Source organism: Mesocricetus auratus, unplaced genomic scaffold (assembly GCF_017639785.1).
Source record: "Mesocricetus auratus isolate SY011 unplaced genomic scaffold, BCM_Maur_2.0 Super-Scaffold_100030, whole genome shotgun sequence".
In the NCBI taxonomy this organism is placed as follows: domain Eukaryota; kingdom Metazoa; phylum Chordata; class Mammalia; order Rodentia; family Cricetidae; genus Mesocricetus; species Mesocricetus auratus.
The window spans coordinates 4,749,340-4,770,507 of record NW_024429211.1 but is presented as its reverse complement, the minus strand read 5'-3'; the positions used below and the strand labels follow the sequence as shown (position 1 = coordinate 4,770,507).

Sequence of the window (21,168 nt, the reverse complement as noted above, 5' to 3'; positions counted from 1 at the left end):
CCATTTGGAAATCAGAATGGAGATTCCTCAGGAAAATGGGAATCAATCTACCACAAGACTCAGCAATTCCACTCTTAGGCATATATCCAAAAGAGGCAAATTTATACAACGAGGGCATCTGCTCCACTATGATCATAGCAGCATTATTTGTAATAGCCAGAATGTGGAAGCAACCTAGATGCCTCTCAACTGAAGAGAGGATAGAGAAAATGTGGTATATTTACACAGTGGAGTATTACTCAGCAGGAAAAACAATGAAATCTTGAAATTCTCAGGTAAATGGATAGCACTGTAAGAAACCATCCTGAGTGAGGTAACCCAGTCACAAAAAGACAAACATGGATCAGGATAGTGCCAGTCTGTATTTCCACTGACAGAGAGTCTGGGAAACAGGAAAGAACCTAAGAGATATGCATGGTACCCAAGAGAAGAGAAATGAGGCAAGATCCCCTGAACAGTTGGGGAACACGGCGAGGGGTGGGGGAGAGTAGGAGCTGGGAAGAAGAGAGGGGGAGAAGAGGAAAAGAAAGTAGGTCATGGGGGAACAGGAAGGTTGAGTGGAGGGGTAGAATATGGGGAAGAGTGAATCATAGGTTAGAAGACAGATCAGGCACAAGTGTGACCTCTAGTGATCTAAACGGATGACACCAATTGGCAAGTTAAGCAATAGTGGAGAGACCACTTTGAATGCTCATTCCTGATAATGAACTTGAGGTCTATAAACATCCTGGAGCCTTCATTCAGTTACTGATGGAAGCAGAGGCAAACACCCACAGTTAAACACTGAACTGAACCCAAGGAACACAGTGATAGAGAGAGAGGAGCTGTGAACAAATTGGCAAAGTATGCACTGGCCTATGAAAATGGCCTGAGTAGACTAGGCCCCCATTTCTCCCCTGTCCTTTATCCTCGGCCTCAGCATAATCCTATTGAGCATGATTTTTATGTCATCACCTCTCTTCATGACATTGGTTTTCACAGAACCTCGTCCTCAGAAGGCATAGCTATACCTCATAGTGGGACACAAACAGTGCTGCTTACCCGGATGACAAAGACCATCTATAACGTAAGTCTTGGTGAGCTTCAGACAAATGGTCAAACGGCATTAGGTTCCTGTAAGGGATCATGCAGAATCACTTTTCTTAGTCAAGGAATTTTAGCGTCATCAAAATGTCATGTCAGTGTCAGAGGAATTGAAATGCCCATCTTCAGAATACCCAAACAGCCAATAGCAAGCTGTTTTCAGGACTATAGCTCTATAATAGAGCTTGAAGTCAGGTATGGTGATGCCTCCTGAAGTTCCTTTATTGTATAGGGTTTTTTGGCTATCCTGGGCCTTTTGTTTTTCCATATAAAGTTGATTAATGTTCTTTCCAGGTCCTTGAAGAATTGTGATGGAATTTTGATAGGGATTGCATTGAATCTGTAGACTGCTTTTGGCAAGATTGCCATTTTTATTATGTTGATCCTACCAATCCAAGAGCATGGGATATCTTTACATTTTCTGGTATCCTCTTTGATTTCTTTCTTTAAAGACGCAATGTTCTTGATATTCAGGTCTTTAACTTCCTTGGTTAACAGTATCCCCAGACATTTGTTGCTGTTTTTGGCTATTGTAAAGGGTGATGTTTCTCTGATTTCTTTCTCAGTCACTTCATCATCTGTATATAATAGGGCCACTGATTTTTTTTTAGTTTACCTTGTATCCTGCCTTATTGCTGAAGGTATTTATCAGCTCTAGGATTTCCCTTGTGGAGTTTTTTGGGTCACTTATGTAAACTATCATATCATCTGCAAATAGTGAAAGTTTGACTTCTTCTTTTCCTATTTGTATCCCCTTTATCTCCTTTTGTTGTCTTATTGCTGTAGCTAGAACTTTAAGTACAATATTGAAGAGATATGGAGAGAGTGAACAGCCTTGTCTTGTTCCTGATTTTAGAGGAATTGCTTTGAGTTTCTCTCCATTTAGTTTGATGTTAGCTGTTGGTTTACTGTATATTGCTTTTATTATATTTAGGTATATTCCTGTTATCCCTGATCTCTCTAGGACCTTTATCATGAAGGGGTGCTGGATTTTGTCAAAGGCTTTTTCAGCATCTAGTGAGATGATCATGTGGTTTTTCTTTGGTAGTTTGTTTATATGGTGGATTACATTGATATATTATCTAATGTTGAACCATCACTGCATTCCTGGGATGAAGCCTACTTGATCATGGTGGATGATTTTTCTGATGTGATCTTGAATTCGATTTGAGAGTATTTTATTGAGTATTTTTGCATTAATGTTCATGAGGGAAATTGGTCTATAGTTCTCTTTCTTAGTTGTGTCTTGTGTGGCTTGGGTATCAAGGTAATTGTAGCCTTGTAAAAGAGTTTGGCAGTGAGCCTCCTGCTTCTATTGTGTGGAATACTTTGAGGAGTATTGGACTTAGCTCTTCTTTGAATTTCTGGTAGAATTCTGCACTGAAGCCATGGGGGCATGGGCTTTTTTTTTTTGGGAGACTTTTGATGAGTGCTTCTATTTCATTAGGGGTTATAGGTCTGTTTAGATTGTTTATCTGCTCTTGATTCAGTTTTGGCAAGTGATATCTATCCAGGAAATTGTCCATTTCCTTTAAATTTTCAAATTTTGTGGAGTACAGATTTTCAAAGTATGCCCTGATGATTCTCTGGATTTCCTCAGAGTCCATTGTTATGTCCCCTTTTTCATTCCTGATTTTGTTAATTAGCATGCTCTCTCTCTCTCTCTTTTGGTTAGTTTGGTCAGAGGTTTGTCTATTTTGTTGATTTTCTCAGAGAACCAACTCTTTGTTTCATTGATTCTTCTCAGTGTTTTCCTGGTTTCTACTTGATTGATTTCTGCCCTCAATTTGATTATTTCCTGGCATCTGCTCCTCCTGGGTGAGTTTACTTCCTTTTGTTCTAGAACATTCAGCTGTGCTATTAATTCTCTAGTATGACTCTTCTCCAGTTTTTTCATGTGGGCACTTAGTGCTATAAACTTTCCTCTCAGCATTGCTTTCAAAGTGTCCCATAAATTTTTATATGTTGTGTCTTCATTCTCACTGAAATCGAGGAAGTCTTTAATTTCTTCCTTTACCCAGGGATGGTGCAATTGTGCATTGTTCAATCTCCACGAGTATTAGGGTTTCTGCGATTTGTGTTATTGTTGAATTCTAATGTTAATGCATGGTGGTCTGATAAGATACAGGGGGTTATTCCAATTTTTTGTATCTGTGGAGATTTGCTATGTTTCCTATTATGTGGTCAATTTTAGAGAAGGTTCCATGTGGTGCCGAGAAGAAGGTATATCCCTTTGAATTTGGGTGGAATGTTCTATAGATGTCTGTTAAACCCTGTTGGGTCATAACTTCTATTTGTTCTTTTGATTCTTTGTTAAGTTTCTGTCTGGAGGTCCTGTCTAACGGTGAGAGTGGAGTGTTGAAGTCTTCTACTATTAGTGTGTGAGATTTTATGTGCATTTTGAGCTTTAGTAATTTTCTTTCATGAATGTATGTGCCTTTGTATTTGGGGCATAGATGTTTAAAATTGAGACTTCACTTAATGTACTTTTCCTTTGATGAATATGAAGTGTCTTTCTTCATCTCTTTTGATTGATTTTAATTTGAAGTCTAGTTTGTTAGATATTAGGATTGCTACACCTGCTTGTTTCTTGGGACTGTTTGATTGGAAGACCTATTCCCAACCCTTTACTGTGAGATAACGTCTGCCTTTGATGTTGAGATGTGTTTCTTGTATGCAGCAGAAGGAAGGATTCTGTCTTCATATCCATTCTGCTAGTCTGTGTCTTTTTATAGGCAAGATGAGGCCATTGACACTGAGGGATATTTTTTTCTTATAAATATGTAAATATTTTATTTCATTTATTTTATTTATATTTTATTTTCCAGTTTAAATTTAGATAAGAAACAAGGTTGCTTCACAAGTCAGTTCCAGGTCCCTCTCCCTTTCCCTCCCCTCCTCCCGTGACCTCCCCCCCAACACCCCCCCCCGTTATCCCCTCATTCCCCCAGGGAGGGTGAGGCCCTCCATGGGGGTGTCCATAGTCTGTCATTTCATATAGGGCAGGGCCTAGACCCTTCCCCAAGAGTTCAGGGTGATAGTGCACCTCACATTGTTCTAAGGGAGTCCAAAGTCCGTGTGTATACTTGGGATTGGTACTGATCTGCTGCCCAAGGCTCAATAGATTGATGATTATTTTTGGGCTTGATTAATTGTTAGTGAAGTTATTTTGTGTAGTTTCCCCCTCCTTTTTTCTTTTGGTGTGTTGTAAAGTGAGAATATATATTGCCTGTGTCTTTGTGAATGTAGTTATCTTCCTTGGATCTAGGTTTTCCTTCTAGCACTTTCTGTAGAGCTGGATTCATGGATACGTATTGTTTAAATCTGGATTTGTCATGGAATATTTTGTTTTCCCCATCTATGGTAATTGAGAGCTTTGCTGGATATAGTAGTCTGGGCTGGCATCCTTGTTCGATTAGTGTTTATAGGACATCTGTCCAGGATCTTCTGGCTTTCATTGTTTTCATTGAGAAGTCAAGTGTACTTCGGATAGGTCTGCCTTTGTATGTTTCTTGGCCTTTTTCTTTAGCTGCTCTTAATATTTTCTCTTTACTCTGTAGGTTTGATGTTTTGATTATTATATGGTGAGGTGACTTCTTTTTCTGGTCCAGCCTATTTGGTGTTTTGTAAGATTCTTGTACTTTCATAGGCATATCTTTCTTTAGGTTAGGGAAGTTTTCTTCTATGATTTTGTTGAATATGTTTTCTGTACCTTTGAGTTGTATTTCTTCATCTTCTTCTATACCTATTATTCTCAGTTTTGGCTTCTTCACAGTGTCCCATGTTTCCTGTATATTTTGTGTTAAGGATTTGTTGGTTTTAAGATTTTCTTTGGTTGACGACTCTATATCCTCTAATGAGTCTTCAACACCTGAGATTCTCTCTTCTATCTCTTGTATTCTATATGTGATACTTGCATTTGTAGTTCCTGATCATTTACCCAGCTTTTCTATTTCCAGCATCCCTTTGTTCTGTGTTTTCTTTATCGTTTCTATTTCAGCTTTCATCCTTCTACTGTTTGAGTTGTTTCCTTCATTTTTTGGTTGTTTTTTCTTGGTGCTCTTTAGATTCTTTGAGAGATTTGTTTATTTCTTGAATTTTCCCCCATTTCATGGATTTTTTGTTTGTTTTTTCTTCTATTTCTTTAAGGGATTTCCTCATTTCTTCTTTGAAGGTCTCCATCATCTTTATGAAATAATTTTTAGGGTCTGTCTCCTCTGCTTCGTCTATGTAATGCTATTCGGTTCTTGCTGGTGTTGGATTCCTAGATTCTGGTGGGGTCATGTTGGTCTTTCTATTTCTGAGTGAGCTCTTATTCTGTCTTCTTCCCATCTCTTCTTCCAGTGGGTGCTGGTGAGGTCTTTCTGTCTCCACTGGTTTCCTTCCTTCCTGAAGCTGAAGTGGAGTTTGGGGCCTGGAAGAGTTGATGTCTTTCCTGAAGCTGAGCTCCCTGGGGTTAGGGGCTTGGAAGGGCTGATGTCTTTCCTGTGTGGGCTGGTCTTCTGGATGCCAGGATTGGCCCCAGAAGATCAAGGGGATGGGTGTTGGGTGGAGGATCCCCGCTGGAGACCCAATCTCACCTGAAGCTGGACTCGCCCCACCTAAACTTGCTACATGATAGTTGGGGGCAATTGTTAATCAAAGTCTTGGAAGAGATAATGTAAAATTTTAATATCTGTTACCTGTGTGCTACCTGTAGACAAGTTTAACCCTTCAAATGTTTCACCCTCATCCTCACTGACTGCATTCATAGCATTAGCAGACAGAACATTGTGTAGGCATATTATAGGTCTGCTGAAAACATTTTAGCTTCTAATCAGGCACTGCGTTTTACAAGGTCCAACACCACTCATCTCCTGTTCTTTGCACAGCTCTAACAAATTTCCTTCAGACATCACTGCCCAATCCCATTGTAAGATGTGTACACTTAAGGTTCTTTATAGCCCATTTATTGTGTGCTTAGTTTACTGAATCCTATACTCTTGGTCCATTTCTTATCACATATGCAACACAAGCCTTTGCAGCTGGGAATGTCCTTTTTGTGGTTGAAATTCCATGCTACTTTTGTGTTGAGAGTGGGTCTCCACATGATGATGATCCTGAGAACCTAGGCAAATGTGGAATGCCTGGCTAGATACATCCTGTCTTATTGCCTCATGTGGCCTGATGCCTGCATGGCAGGACATGTTCACTAATACTTATGAAAGAAAAGATATTTGAATTTGCCTAACTTATATGTACATTTGTGCAATATAACACATTCATCTGCCTTATGAGCCCTAGAGAAGTAGCCAATTTTTCTCCTTGCAGTTGAGGGCCTGCAAGTTGGACATTCTTAAGTGTCATCTTTGCAAGTTTGGAGCATGTCACACTCCTGACACAGCAAGAACATGAAGCTCTGTCCCGGCAGGAACAAACAGCATGGAAATTCAATTGACACCCCAAGGCAGACAGGGATTTGAAGATCACAATCACTTATCACTGAACTGTACAGGGAGAAGCCCTGAACATCCTGACCTAAGTATTTTGACCCACATCCCAATCCAGGTAGTGATGTGTTTCTCAATACCTAGGATATGGAATTCCACAAGACTTTCAGTTTCAATTAGCATCCTGGTCTCATGTGTTTATGGTTAGGTGAGTCCCAAAATGAAGGGAGAGCACAAGTTTTGTGCTGCAAGTTTCTTTGTATTCATAGAAATTCATGAATTTCAATTTTTGAATGCACATATCCAGGATAGACCCAGCCACTTATGCTGATCTTTCCACTTACTTGAATGTCTCATTATTTGGGTACCATATCGGCATCTGGGATCACTGAAATGCAGAAGAAAAGAGATGGACATGAGCAGAGTATTGATTCCTGCCTTCCTTGACACATGAAGAGTGGCACAAATTCATGCTGACAGAGGTTCAGTGCTCCTCTAAACAAAAGCAACTTGACCTCACTGGATTCCTAAGAGAGGGAAACACTGCTGGGTGAATGAGGGCCTGTGCATTGGCCTATGAGAATGTCCTGAGGAGATTAGGTCTCCGTTTCTCACTTTTCCTTTAGCTTGGTCTTCAGCGTAATGCTATTGAGCATCATTTTTATGTCATCACCTCTCTTCATGACATTGGTTTTTCATCATATAGCCAGGTGTTCAGAAGTGGGTCACACACAATGCTGCTTACCAGGAAGGCCAAGACCATCTAGAAGGTAGGTCTCTGTGAGCTTCAGAAAAATGATCAGCTGGCATTTGTCTCCTGCATGGTATCAAGCATAATAAGTTCTCTTAGTCAGGAAACTTTTGGAGTGCCAAATGTCATATCTGTTACATTGGTATTGTAACGCCCATCTTCAGAAAGCACAAACACTCAAGCATGATAATTGGGTCAATTGCTAATCAAAGCCATATAAGAGTTAATGAAAATTTTTCATGGTTGTTACCTGCTTGCCACACCTAGCCACATTTAACACTTCACTTGTTTCAACCTCATCATCACTTCTTGAATTCATCCCTTTAGATGACAGAATATTATGAAGGCGTATTATAGGTATGCTGAAAAATTTTTAGCATCTGATCATGCACTGTGCCATATAAGTTCCAACCTGTTATTTGTTGTTCCTTGCAGATCTCTATCCCATTTCCCTGGGAAATCACTTCCTAATCACCAAAGTAACTGGGTATGTTTGAAATTCTTATTTGTCCAAGTAATGCCTGTTTTGGATGCCTACACACGTTCTCTTCACGTATTCCTCATCACATGAGCAAAGCAATTTTTTGCTACTTTGGATGTCATTCATATGGTTGAAATTCAATTCAACTAATGTGTGTTGAGTGGGTCTCCACTTGTTGATGAGCCTGTGCATCTAGCAAAGAGGGAAATGCCCTTTCGAATTGCCTGATGTTGCCTGATTCCAGAATGGCAGAGTAAGTTTTCTAATCCTAAAGAAAATAAAAGATGTCTGAGTTTTCCTAACTGATACATACATTTGTGCACTAGAACACTGTGAGTCTCTGTTTTATGAGCGCAGAAAAGTAACCTAGTGATCTTCCTGCAGATGAGAGACTGGATAGTGAACATGCATGAGGACAATGTTTGGAATTTTGGAGTATGTCCCCCTCCTCACACAGGCAGAACATGTAGCCATTGCCTCATCTATAATGAACAACATGGGAGTGAGATAGACACACCAAGGCAGGTTTTTCATATTCAATTTCACCTATCACTGAGCTATGCAAGGTACCAGGTTTGAATGTCCTGACCCCAAACCTTGTGTCCCACCACCCACAACAGTCACTGCTCTGTGTGACAACACCTACTACTTCGAATTCTAAAAGACAAGACAGTTTGAATTAACATCATTTTCTCATGGGCCTAGACTAGGAGATTCCCAAAAGGAAGGTAGAGCACAATTTCTGTGCCTTAATTGTCACTAGATTCCTAGAAGGTCATGCTTTCTGATGTTTGAAGCCAGACATCTAAAAGAGACTGAGGCATGTAACATTGTCTTTCCACTTACCCGAAGATTAAATGACTGGGGCAACAAATATCCATTCTGCATCACTGAAATACAGAAGAGAATAGATGGACATGTGCAGAGTGCTGATGTTTGTCAGCATTGACATAAATAGAGAGCCCCAACAGGTGCCATCTGAGGCAGGCTCATTGCTCTCCCAAAGAAGATCACCTGTTCCTTACAGGATTCCCCAGTCAAGGACCCTCTCCTGGGTGAATGAAGATCTGTGTACTGGTGGATGAGAACGGCATGATGAATCTAGGCCCCCATTTCTCTTCTGTCTTTTAGCCTGTGTCTCAGCATAATCCTATTGAGCATGATTTTTATGTCATCAGCTCTTCTCATGACATTGGTTTTTTATCATAGACCCAATCCACAGAAGGTATAGCTATACTTGATTGTGTGTCACAAACTGTGCTGCATACCAGTATTACAAAGAGCAAACTTCTGTGGGACGTCGGTTTAATGGTAAAAGTTTCATCATGCTTTAAATGTTAAGTACAGGTTTTAATTGCTTTTCTATAACAAGTATTCTTAGAGTAACCTGTTTAACAGGTATAGAATATAAATCATGTACACTCAGAGAACATTGTAAGAGTTCACAAATATATAAATCAGAAAATTTTGAATATTATACTTTTTTCTCAGTTTCTCAGGAATATTCATACCGAATGGCTCCCCTTGTATTCCTTTGAATTCAGGAACAGGATCAGATGAGTAGGAATGGGAGTCTGGTACCTAAGAATTAACAATGATGAGATAGGAGATCATTGGAGGCATTAACATTTAAGATAGCATGTTTACCTTTGAAATGAAAGGCTATGATTGAGATGGTTAAAAGAGATATTACAAGATGCCATTCAACACAGCTGGGGTCCTTTCAATGAAGAAGTACAGAATGACTAATAATATTTGGTGACTACATTTGTGACTTCACATGGGAATTCCAATCTATGTTACCTAGAATGCTATAGTAATGAAAAGAAATAAATAGTTCCAGGATAACCTAAATAACCCTATAAAAAGAGGAACTTCATGAGGCCTCACCATATCTAACTTCAAGCTCTATTACAGAGCTATAGTCTTGAAAACAGATTTGTATTGGCACAAAAATAGACTTGACGACAAATGGAATCGAATTGGACACCCTAAGATTAATCAACAAGCTTTTGAACACTAATTTTTGATAAAAAAGCTAAAACTACACAATGGAAAAAAGAAAGTGTCTTCAACAATTGCACTGGCTTAAGTGGATATAGGCATGCAGAAGACTGTAGATAGATCCATGTCTATTGCCTTGCACAAAACTTTGGTCCAAATGGATCAAAGACTTCAATCTAAATACAAACACACCAAAACCATTAGAAGAGTAATTGGGAGACACTTTTCAACGAATTGGTACAGGAGACTGCATCCTGAATATAACACCAATAGCACAGACACTGATTTCAACAATTAACAAGTGGAGCCTCCTGAAACTAAGAAGCTTCTGTAAGGCAAAGCACACAGTCAGCAAGACAAAAAGGCAGTCCACAGAATGGTAAAAGATATTCGCTAAACCCACATCTGACAGAAGGCTGATCTCCAAAATTTAAATGAACTCAAGAAGCAAGTCTGCAAAACACCAAAGATGCAATTCAAAATGGGGTACAGCTCTAAATAAACAATTCTCAATAGTGGAGTCTAGAATGACTGAGAGACAATTGAGAAAGTGTTCAACATCCTTAGCCAATAGGTAAATGAAAATCAAAGCATGTCTGATGTATCATCTTACTCCTGTTAGAATAGCTAAAATCAAAAACACACGAAAGACTATGATGGAGAGGATGCAAAGAGATGGGAACACTCTGCCACTCCTAGTGCGAGTGACAACTCATACACCCACTTTGGAAATCAGTATGGAGATTCCTCAGGAAAATGGGAATCTGTCTATCACAAGACCCAGGAATTCCATTCTTAGGCATAAATCCGCAAGATTCAAATTCATACAACAAGGACATCTCTTCCACTATGTTAATAACAGCAGTATTTGTAATTGCCAGAACCTGGAAACAACCTAGATGCCCCTCAACTGAAGAATGGATAGAGAAAGTATGGTACATTTACAAAATGGAGTACTACTCAGCAGAAAAAAACAATGGAATCTTGAAATTTGCAGGCAAGTGGATGACACTAGAAGAAAACATGCTGAATGGGTTAACCCAGTAACAAAAATACTAAATGGTATGCACTCACTCACATATGGATATTATATATGGAACAGGATAGTGCCAGTCTGCAATTCCACTGACAGAGGTTCTGTGAAACAGGAAAGAACCTAAAGTATACATGCTTGATACCCAAGAGAAGAGGAATGAGGCAGTATTTCCTGAACCGATTGGGAACATGGCAGGAGGTGGGGAGGAGTGGTAGCTGGGAAGAAGAGAACCCTAACCCTAACTCTAACCCTGTTGAAACTATTGTCCCTGGGGCACAGATCAGTATACATCCCAGGCATATAAATGTACTTAGTGTGTCCATTACACAAACAGGGATGATGTCTCAGCCTTCATTCTTAGGCGATTGTCTGGACCCATCCCTGAGCGAAATGACAGATTCTGGAAACACACTTTGTGGAAGGGAGTGGGTATAGCATGGGGGGCTGAGGGTATTTTTGGTGTTGCTCAATGAGGGAAGAGAGAGGGAACTGGCATTGACTTTAGAAGAATGTTATGTAAAATTAAAGTAATAAAAATGGCAAATGTCATCCTCTGATTAATTTTAGAGGCATTCCATCTTTTGGATTTCATGAGGATATAATCATCACGAGATGCTTACTACATTTTATTCCTCATCCTCTTTATTTCCCTATGATTTCATCATCTTCTCCTACACATAATCACAGACTTTGTGCTGTGTCTCACAATCCAGTAAGGATTTTCCATTTTGTCAATAACAGTCAAATCTTTGTTGTATAATGCAGTGTATATTCAAATGCCATCAACTTCATGGATGTGTATCTGGTATGTAATGCCTACAGTACTATCAGAAGCATTTTCAGTGCAGGTCTTTTGGTTATTGTGTTTATGTCTTGATGATTCTCTCTATGGTAAACTACCACTTTGTAATTCTCCTTAACTTTCTAAATTTCAGTTATAGGTATCCCGAAAGAAAAGATTTTTTATGTAACACTAATTCTTGCTAATTTGTCTGATCATGAGTCTCATGAGGGTCACCTTATGCTCCAATATTGTGAAAAAGAACAGTAAAAATTATCTCATGCCTTAAATAGTTAAATACAAATTTTGTGTGCTTTCCTATAGGAAATATTCTTAAAGTCATTCCTGTGACAGCAAAGAAAATAAATAGTGAAAACTCTAAGAGTACATTGTCAGAGTTAACAGGGAGTTAAATAAGAAATGTCGATTATTAAAATGTATTGTCTGTTGTCCTGGGCTATTTATATCGAATTATTCCATTGTATTACTCAGAATTCTGGTGAAGGAACAGATGCATAGAAATTGGCATATGAGGTACCGAGTTTTAAGTATATGAGATAGGAAATAATGAGAGGCAGTAAGATTTAAGATGTCTTATTTACTTAAGAACAGAAATCTGAAGATTTAGGTGGTTAAAATATATTTTACAAAATACCATTCACATAAATATGGTCTTTTCAATGAAAAAGAACAGATGGGTCAGTAATATTTGTTGAACTTTTCGGTGACTTGACAAGGGAATTCTAGACTGTGTGATATGGAATGCCAATGGACTGAAAGGGGATGAATGTGGTCAACATTCCATGAATCAAAACATAAGTACCAAGACAGGGGAATCGTAGAATAACCATTTCTTGGACCCCTCAATTCATAGATCTCAAGGTTCTGAAATCTCCAGGCATAGTAACAAGGGAACTGCACAACAGAGGATGATTCAATGCTCATCTCCCGCCTGAAATTAAGAGGCCTTTGAAATTCCCACCTGCAACAAATTAGAAATAAAAAATTCACGTATCTAATTGTGTCCTGACTGCTATTTCTAACCTGAACTGCTATACGAAGTGGTCCTCAAACACAGACAGGATATGGCTTCTATAACAAAGTTGTGTTTGTTGTGATTTCTTGTATAACTGTCTATAAGATTATATTGAGAATGTATTAGGAGAAAGGATGTCAGATGTTCTTTATGATTTTTATGTCAATATTAAGATAACTCATGAAAGGGACTAGTTCTTTGGTGTGTATCATCACAGGGTTTATTCCTTGGGGTGGTGCTGTAGCCTTGCACATCAACAGTGTTCTAGATGCCCTTCCTATTGTAGATGATTTCCAACATATTTGGCCATGGCATTTGTAAGTGAGAGGGTATGCTTCTTTTCTCTGAAAGGAAGGCCTTTTCTATAAGAACATGTGAAGTGCACAGCAGCCTTGAATTCCCTTGATGGTTTCTGTGTGAGAACTCTGTACATTAGCACTACATTAGGACAAATTTCTCTATTCAGTTTCCTTTTCATTAAACATTTATATGTACATGTATTCATTCAACACATGTCAGCACTCCTAAAGACTTCCATTTATGGTATCTCAGCAAAACATAAAGGTTTGTTCATCTTCATTTTTATTGTTCTCATTGATTTTTAGTATAGGGTTTGTAGTTAATTAGCTTTACACTTGAAAATAACTGAGTGCATCTGTTTCTGTCTGTAATTTCTCTGGGCAACTCCTTACCATTCTGTGTTCTCATGAGGCACGGATCTGAGTGACGTGTTTTGTGCAAGTCAGGATTTTATCTTTTTGCAACCTATAAGATGTCTGAGTGCAATGTGCTCCTCATTAAATACAGATGTTAAAAAACCCATGAAAGTCATTCTTCCCAATTTGTGTGTCAAAAACTGTTCTTGTTACATGGACCTCATGTAACAAAACAGTACATTATACTCCATGTGTTACCATGATAGTAAGATATTCTTCTTCTATTACAGCAATGGAATATACAGATTAACATTCCTCCTGTATCAGACATGAATCTTAGACAAGCTCTTAGTGGTAGAAAAAATATTGTAAGGCACAGAAAACACATGTCAAACATACAGGCTGTACAGAAACAGTATGCTAGTGTAAAACCTATAGAGGAACCAAATTTCTACCCTTAAAATGGCTAACAGATGAACCTGTCTGGGTAGGTCAATTGCCTATGACCTCTGAGAAGTTAGAGGCTTTGGAAAATTTAGTTCAGGTACAGATAAATGATGGACATACAGAAGCATCAAATATTCAAAGGAATTCAACTGTATTTGCTATTAAAAAGAAGTCTTGGAATTGGAAGCTGGTTACTTACCTGAAAGCTATCAACCAGGTAATTCAACCTATGGCCTCTCAACAAACTGGGTTGCAACTACCTTCTTTAATACCTAAGGATTGGCCAATTGTAGTTACAGATTGAAAATATTGCTTCTTCATTATACCATTACAAGAGAAACACAGAGAAAATTTTGCCTTCACAGTACCTAACTATTACAATTCTCAGCCAGTACAGAGATTTCAGTGGAAGTTGTTATCACAAGGAATGTTAAATAGGCGAACTTTCTACCAGTACGTATATATTTTTTGTTTAATTATTCTCATTTTATTTATTCATTTTTTTGAGACAGGGTTAATCTGTATTTTTTGGAAGCTGTCCTGGAACTTGCTCTGTAGACCACGTTGGACTCCAACTCACAGAGATCGGACTGCCTCTGCCTCTGCTGAGATTAAAGTCATGAGCAAACACTGCCTTTATAAAATATAAAAATATACTTTTTTATATTTAATTTACATTAGAAGCAATGTGGCTTCACATGTCAATTCCAGGTCCCTCTCCATTTCCCTCCCCTCCTCCTGTGCCCTAACACCAACCCCTCCAATATCTCCTCATTTCCCCAGGGAGGGTGAGGCCCTCCACATGGATGTCCATAGTCTGTCATTTCATCCAGGGCAGTGCCTAGACCCTCTCTCAAATATTCAGGGTGAGAGTGCATCTCTCATTGTTGGATGGGAGTCCAAAGTCCATTTGTATACCCGGGATAAATACTGATCTACCACCCAAGGCTCAATAGATTACCTATGCCTCCTCACTGACTCCCTCATTCAGGGGGTCTTAATCAGTTCCATGCTGGATTCCCAGGCAACAGTCTGGGATTCAAGAGCTAAACCTTGTCAGGTCAGCTGTTTCTGGGGGTTAAACCAGCCCAGTCTTAACTCCTCTGTTCATCAGTCCTCCCTCTCTGTCACTGGCTTTCTTGAGTTCATCTCAGTGCTTAGCCATGGGATTCTGCCTCTGCTTCCATCAGCCACTGAATGAAGGTTCTTTTTCAAAGACTCTGTGGTCATGGGATTGTAGGCTGGCACTCCCCAGATCTATGTCTAAAATCCATATATGAGAGCGTTCAGGTCATTTTTCTCTTTTTGTGCCTGGGTTACCTCACTCAGGATAGTTTCTTCTAGGGCCATATATTTGACAGCAAATTTCAGGATTCCATAGTTTTTTTTTGCTGAATAGTACTCCATTGTGTAATTGTACCACAGTTTCTCTATCCACTCTTCGGTTGAGGGGCATCTAGTTTGCTTCCAAGTTTTCTGGCTATTACAAATAATGCTGCTATGTAAATAGTGTAACAGACATTCTTATTGTATGAATGGGCATTTTTTGGATATATGACTAAGAGTGGAGTTGCTGGGTCTTGTGGTAGCTTTATTCTCATTTTTCTGAGGAATCTCCATACTAATTTCCAAAGTGGCTGTATGAGTCAGCATTCCAAACAGCAGTGGAGAAGTGTTCCCCTTTCACCACATCCTCTCCAGGATAAATTGTCATTGGTCATTTGGATTTTAGACATTCTTACAGGAATGAGTTGGTATCTCAGAGTTGTTTTGATTTGCATTTCCCGGATGGCTAAGGATGTTGAGAAATTTCTCAAGTGCCTCTCAGGCATTTTAGAATTCTCTATTGAAAATTCTCTGTTTTTTTCTGTAGCCAACTTTTTAATTGGATCCTTTGGTATTTTGGAGAACAGCCCACTGTCAGATGTGGGGTTAGTCAATATTTTTACCCATTCTGTGGGCTGCATTTTTGTTTTGCTGACTGTGTCCTGTGCCTTGCAGAAGCTTCTTAGTATCATGAGGTCCCACTTATTAATTGCTTGTCTCACTGTCTGTGATACTGGTGTTATGTTCAGGAAGCTGTCTCCTGTACCAATTCTTTCAAGGGTACCTCCCACTTTCTCTTCTAAGAGGTTCAGTGTGGCTGGATTTATGTTGAGGTCTTTGATCCATTTGGACTACTAATTTTCTTGAGTGGATCTTGTAGCCTGCCACTTTGCTGAAGGTGTTAATCAGCTGTAAGTGTTCTCTGGTAGAGTTCTTTGAGTCATTTATGTAAACTATCATATCATCTGCAAATAATGAAAGTTTGACCTATTCCTTTCCAATTTGTATCCCCTTGATCTCCTTTTGTTGTTGTATGCCTCTGGCTAGAACTTCAAATACAGTATTGAAAAGCTATGGAGAGAGTGGCCAGCCTTGTCTTGTTCCTGATTTCAGCAGAATTGAATTGAGTTTCTGTCCATTTAGCTTGATGTTGTCTGTTCATTTGCTGTACATAGCTTTCATTATGTTTACGTATGTTCCTGTTATCCCAGATCTCTCCAAGACCTTTATCATCAAAGGGTGTTGGATTTCGTCAAAGGCCTCTTATGCATCTAGTGAGACTATCATGCAATTTTGGTTTTTAAGATTTTTTATATGGTGGATTACACTGATGGATTTTCATATGTTGAACTATCCCTGCATCAATGGGATGAAACCTACTTGATTGTGGTGAATGATTGTTTTGATGTATTCTTGTATCCGATTTGCAGTATTTTATTGAGTATTTTTGCATCAATGTTCATGAGGGATAATGGTCTGAAGTTCTTTTTCTCAGTTGTGTCTTTGTGTCTTGGGGAATAAGGTTATTGAAACCTTGTAGGAAGAGTTTGGCAAAGACCCTTCTGCTTCTATTGCATGGAATACTTTGAATAAAATTGGCATATGTTTTTCTTTGAATTTGTGGTAGAATTCTGCACTGAGGCCATCTGGACCTGGGCTTTTTTTTTGGTTTGGAGAATTTTCATGATTGCTTCTATTTCCATATTCATTATAGGTCTAACTAAATTGCTTATCTGTTCTTGATTTAATTTTGGCAAGTGATAGCTATTCAGGAAGTCATCCATTTCCTTTAAATTTTCAAATTTTGTGGAGTACAGGTTTTCAAAATATGACTTGATGATTCTCTGAATATCCTCAGAGTCCATTGTTATGTCCCCCTTTTAATTTCTGATTTTGTTAATTTGTATGTTCAAGCTCTGCTGTTTGGTAAGTTTGGACATAGGTTTGTCTATCTTGTTGATTTTCTCAAAGAACCAACTCTTGGTGGCATTGACTCTTTGTATTGTTTTCTTAGTTCGTACTTTATTGATTTCAGCCCTCAATTTGATTATTTCCTGGTGTCTACTCCTCCTGGGAGAGTTTGCTTCTTTGTGTTCTAGAGCTTTCAGCTGTGTAGTAAATTCTCTAGTATAACAAATCTCCAGTGTCTTCATGTGGGCACTTAGAGCTATTAACTTCCCCATTAGCACTGCTTTCAAATTGTCCCATCGGTTTGAGTATGCTGTGTCTTCATTCTCATTGCATTCTCTCAAGTCTTTCACTTCATTTTTATTTCTTCTTTGACCCAAGAATGTTGGAGTTGTGCATTATTCAATTTTCATGAGTTTGTAGGATTTCTACAATTTGTGTTGTTGTTGAATCTTAATTTTAATGTGTGGTGGTCTTATAAGATGCATGGAGTTATTCCAATTATTTTAGCTGCTGAAGTTTGATATGTTGCCCAGTATGTGGTCAATTTTTGATACGGTTCCATGTGGTGTTGAGAAGAAGGTATATTCTTTTTTTGTGGACGGACATTCTATAGATGTCTGTTAATCCCAATAGGGTCATTATTTCTATTAGATCCTTTGCTTCTTTGTTGAATTTCTGTCTGGTATTCCTGTCTAGTGGTGAGAGTGGGGTGTTGAAGTCTCCCACTATAAGTGTTAGGGGTTTTATATGTGATATAATTTTAGTAATGCTACTTTTATGAATGTGGATACCTTTATATTTGGGGCACAGATATTCAGGATAGACACTTCATCTTGGGGGATTTCGCCTGTAATGGATATGTAATGACCTCCTTCATCCCTTTTGTTTGATTTTATTTCAATTTCTAATTTGTTAGATATTAGGATTGTTATCCCGGTTGTTTCTTGGGTCCATTTGATTGGAAAATTTTTTCCATACCTTTAACTCTCATGTAATGTCTGACTTTTAGGGTGAGGTGTGTTCCTTATATTGAGCAGAAGGATGGGTTTTATTTTCTAATCTATTCTGCTAGCCTGTGTCATTATATGGGTGGATTAAGGCCACGAATGTTGAGGGATATTAATGACCAGTGATTGCCCATTCTCCCTTGATTTGGAATGGTTGCAATTTGTGGAATTATGTGTGGGATTCCATCCCCTTTTTCTTTTGGTGCTGGTAAAGAGGGATTATATAATGCTTATGTTTTTCTGATTTTAGTGATCTTCATTGGGTTGGAGGTTTTGTTCCAAAACGTGGTGTAGGGCTGGGTTAGTGGACATGTACTGTATGAATCTAGTTTTGTCATGGAGTATTTTGTTTTCTTCATCTATAGTGACTGAGAGCTTTGCCGGGAATGGTAGTCTGGGCTGGCATTCATGGTCTCTTAGTTTTGGTAGAATATCTATCCAGGAACTTCTGGCTATCAGAGTTTCCGTGGAGAAGACAGGTGTAATTTTGATAGGTTTGCATTTTTATGTTACTTGGCCTGCTCCCTTACCTGCTCTTAATAGACTTTCTTTATTCTGTATATTTGGCATCTTGATTATTATGTGGCAAAGGGACTTTTTTGTGATCCACTCTATTTGGTGTTCTGTATGCTTCTTGCACATTCATTGGTATGTCTTTTTTTAGGTTGTGAAAGTTTTCTTCTATGATTTTGTTGAATATGTTTTCTGCCCCGTTGAGGTAGTTTTCTTCACTTTCTCCTATATCTATTATTCTTAGGTTTGCTCTTTTCTCGGTATCCCATATTTCCTGGATGTTTTTCGTTAGGGATTTGTTGGACTAAGATTTTCTTTGGCTGATGAATCTAATTCTCCTAGGGTATCTTCAACCCCTGAGATTCTCTCTTCCATCTTTTGTAGTCTGTTGGTAATGCTTGTATTGGTAGTACCTGAGCATTTGCCCGGCTTTTCTATTTCCAGCCCTTCTTCAGATTGTGTTTTTTGTCTCCATTTCAGTTTTCACCCCTTGCACTGTTTGAATTGTTTCTTGCAATTTTCAGTTTATCGTTTCATCCATTTGTTACATTTTATGAATTTCTTGGTTTGTTTTTCTTCCATTTCTTGCATTTTTTGTTTGCATTTTCTTCCATTTCTTTCATTTTTTGATTTGCTTTTTCTTCCATTTCTAGCATTTTTTGTTTGCTTTTTCTTCCATTTCATGCATTTTTTGGTTGTGTTTTTTTTTCTTCCGGTTTATCTTTTCATCCATTATTTTGCATTTTATGAATTTTTGGTTTGTATTTTCTTCCATTTCTTGCATTTTTTGTTTGTTTTTCTTCCTTTTCTTCAATTTTTCATTTTTTCCTTCCAATTCTTGCATTTTTGGTTTGTTTTTTTCTTCCATTTCTTTGGCAGTTTTTCCTATACCCTCTTCTAGGGCCTCTATCTTTTTCATGAATTTGTTTCTAAGGTCATTCTCTTCTGCTTCATTTGCATTGGAATGTTGGATTCTTGCTGGTGTGGAGTGTCTAGAATCTGGTAGTATAATATGTGTTTTTCTGATGCTGTGTGTGCTTTTGTATTGTCTCTTTCCCATCTCTTCTTCTACTCGGTGCAGAAAGAGCCCCTTACTTGTCTCATGGTTATGGGACCAAAATTCCCTTTTGCTGGGTGCTAGCAAGTCCAAAATTCTGGTAGTTCTTCTATTCCTTGTCGTAGTTCTTGTCCTGTGGATGGAGAAGGCCACGGATCTGAGGTGCTTCGCCTCCCACCTGGTCTCCTGGTCCATTTGGTGGAAGAGAAGATTTGGGATCTGGGGTGCTCCTGTCGAGAAGGGTAGCTCTGTGGCCATACCCAGTCACTGGAAGTGACACACATGACAAAAGGCCTTGTTTACCTGGATCTGCTGGTTTCCTGGTCTCATGGTTGGAAGAGAAATCCTGGCATCTGAGGTGCTTGGCTCCTTCTGGGATGGGAAGTTCTTTGGAAGTTCCCAGGCAATCCTCAGGCACTGAAATGCAGTCCTGGCCTCAGGGCCTGTTTTACCTGGTCCCTCCAGAGCAGCCAGTCCCCTGGTCTTGTTGGTGGAAGAGAAGACCTGGGATCTGGGGTGCTTGGCTTCTGCCGTGATCCCCTATAATTTTAATAAGCATTCCATCTTTTGGATTTCATGAGAATATTTTCATCATGAGATGTTTGCTATATTTATCTTCCTCCTCTTCCAAATCACCACTATCATTTTATCCTTATCTCCCTCACATAACTATTGGGTTTCTCCTATGACACACAGTCATTATGGACTGTCCATTTTGTCATGCAACACTCAAATTTATATAAATCCTGAAATGTGCATTCCAGTGCCATCACTGTCATGCATGTACATCTGATAGGTAATGTCAACAGTAATATCAAAGCATTTTTAGTTCAGGCCTTGTGGTTTGTTGGTTTCTGTCTGGATATTGTCTCTATATTTTATACTACCATGTTGTAAGGGTCCTCTGAATTTCCAAAATTTCTTTTGCAGGGAGCCCCAAATAGGAAAGGTTTTTATGTAACATTTATTCTTGCTAATTTGTGTGATCATGTGTCTCCTGAGATGCTCTTATTTCTCCAATTTTGTGAAGAAGTACAGAAAGTAAATTTCCTGGAACTGCAGCATGCTTGAATTGCTTTTGGAAGAATGAGCAATCTGGAGCCTGCTGAGAGAGTCTGCTTACACCTTCCCCCTCTCAGGGGAGAGGTGAGAGGGTGAGGGCAAGGGTAGAGAGGGCAGAGGGCAAAGAGCAGAGGGCAGTGTGAGCTTTAGGACGCCTTCCTAGTCCTCATATTCTTCTGCTCATGAATGAGGGTCCATGTTCTGGCCTATTAAAAGGCCCAAGGAGAAGATGGGCCCATTTCTCAATTGTCCAATAGGCTGAGCTTCAGTGTTATCCTATTTAGGCTGATTTATATGTTATCAGCACTTTTCAGGACATTAGTATGTCATCATAGACCCAGATCCCAAGAGGGCATAACTATACCTGCCAAATCACTACAGTAGGTTGGGTACGATCAAATTTCTTAATTTCCCAAGCACTGCCTGCTTAGGATGCCTACACACATTTTCTTGGCACATTCCTTATCAAATTAGCAAAGGAATTTTGGAGCTTGGGATGTCATTCATGTGGTTGAATTTCCATACCTCTGATGTGTTTTGAGTGAGTCTCCTTATGATGACGAGCCTGTGCATCTAAGCAAAGAGGGG

The 21,168-nt window shown here is 38.9% G+C and overlaps 1 long non-coding RNA gene, 3 other non-coding genes and 1 pseudogene across 25 annotated transcripts in view; all 5 read right to left on the bottom strand.

Moving 5' to 3' along the window:
- The window catches only part of LOC106022184, a 202,162-nt gene that overhangs the window by 28,139 nt on the left and 152,855 nt on the right, over positions 1-21,168 (bottom strand). For 20 of the 22 annotated variants that reach the window (XR_005871914.1, XR_005871913.1, XR_005871919.1 and 17 more), the window contains 5 exons: positions 9,256-9,325; positions 8,591-8,634; positions 7,258-7,329; positions 6,857-6,900; positions 1,042-1,113 (listed from right to left, as the gene is read on the bottom strand). This is a non-coding gene — a long non-coding RNA (uncharacterized LOC106022184). Of the gene's footprint in view, positions 1-1,041; positions 1,114-6,856; positions 6,901-7,257; positions 7,330-8,590; positions 8,635-9,255; positions 9,326-10,974; positions 12,548-21,168 lie in introns of those variants that run through there. The other 2 variants (XR_005871916.1, XR_005871923.1) reach the window with 2 other exon arrangements.
- On the bottom strand, positions 912-985 carry LOC121134815 (annotated as a pseudogene).
- On the bottom strand, positions 7,142-7,220 carry LOC121134822. Its single transcript, XR_005872031.1, has one exon. It is a non-coding gene; the product is annotated as a small nucleolar RNA SNORD115 (small nucleolar RNA).
- On the bottom strand, positions 8,879-8,957 carry LOC121135070. Its single transcript, XR_005872261.1, has one exon. It is a non-coding gene; the product is annotated as a small nucleolar RNA SNORD115 (small nucleolar RNA).
- Positions 20,841-20,919, bottom strand: LOC121134853. Its single transcript, XR_005872062.1, has one exon. It is a non-coding gene; the product is annotated as a small nucleolar RNA SNORD115 (small nucleolar RNA).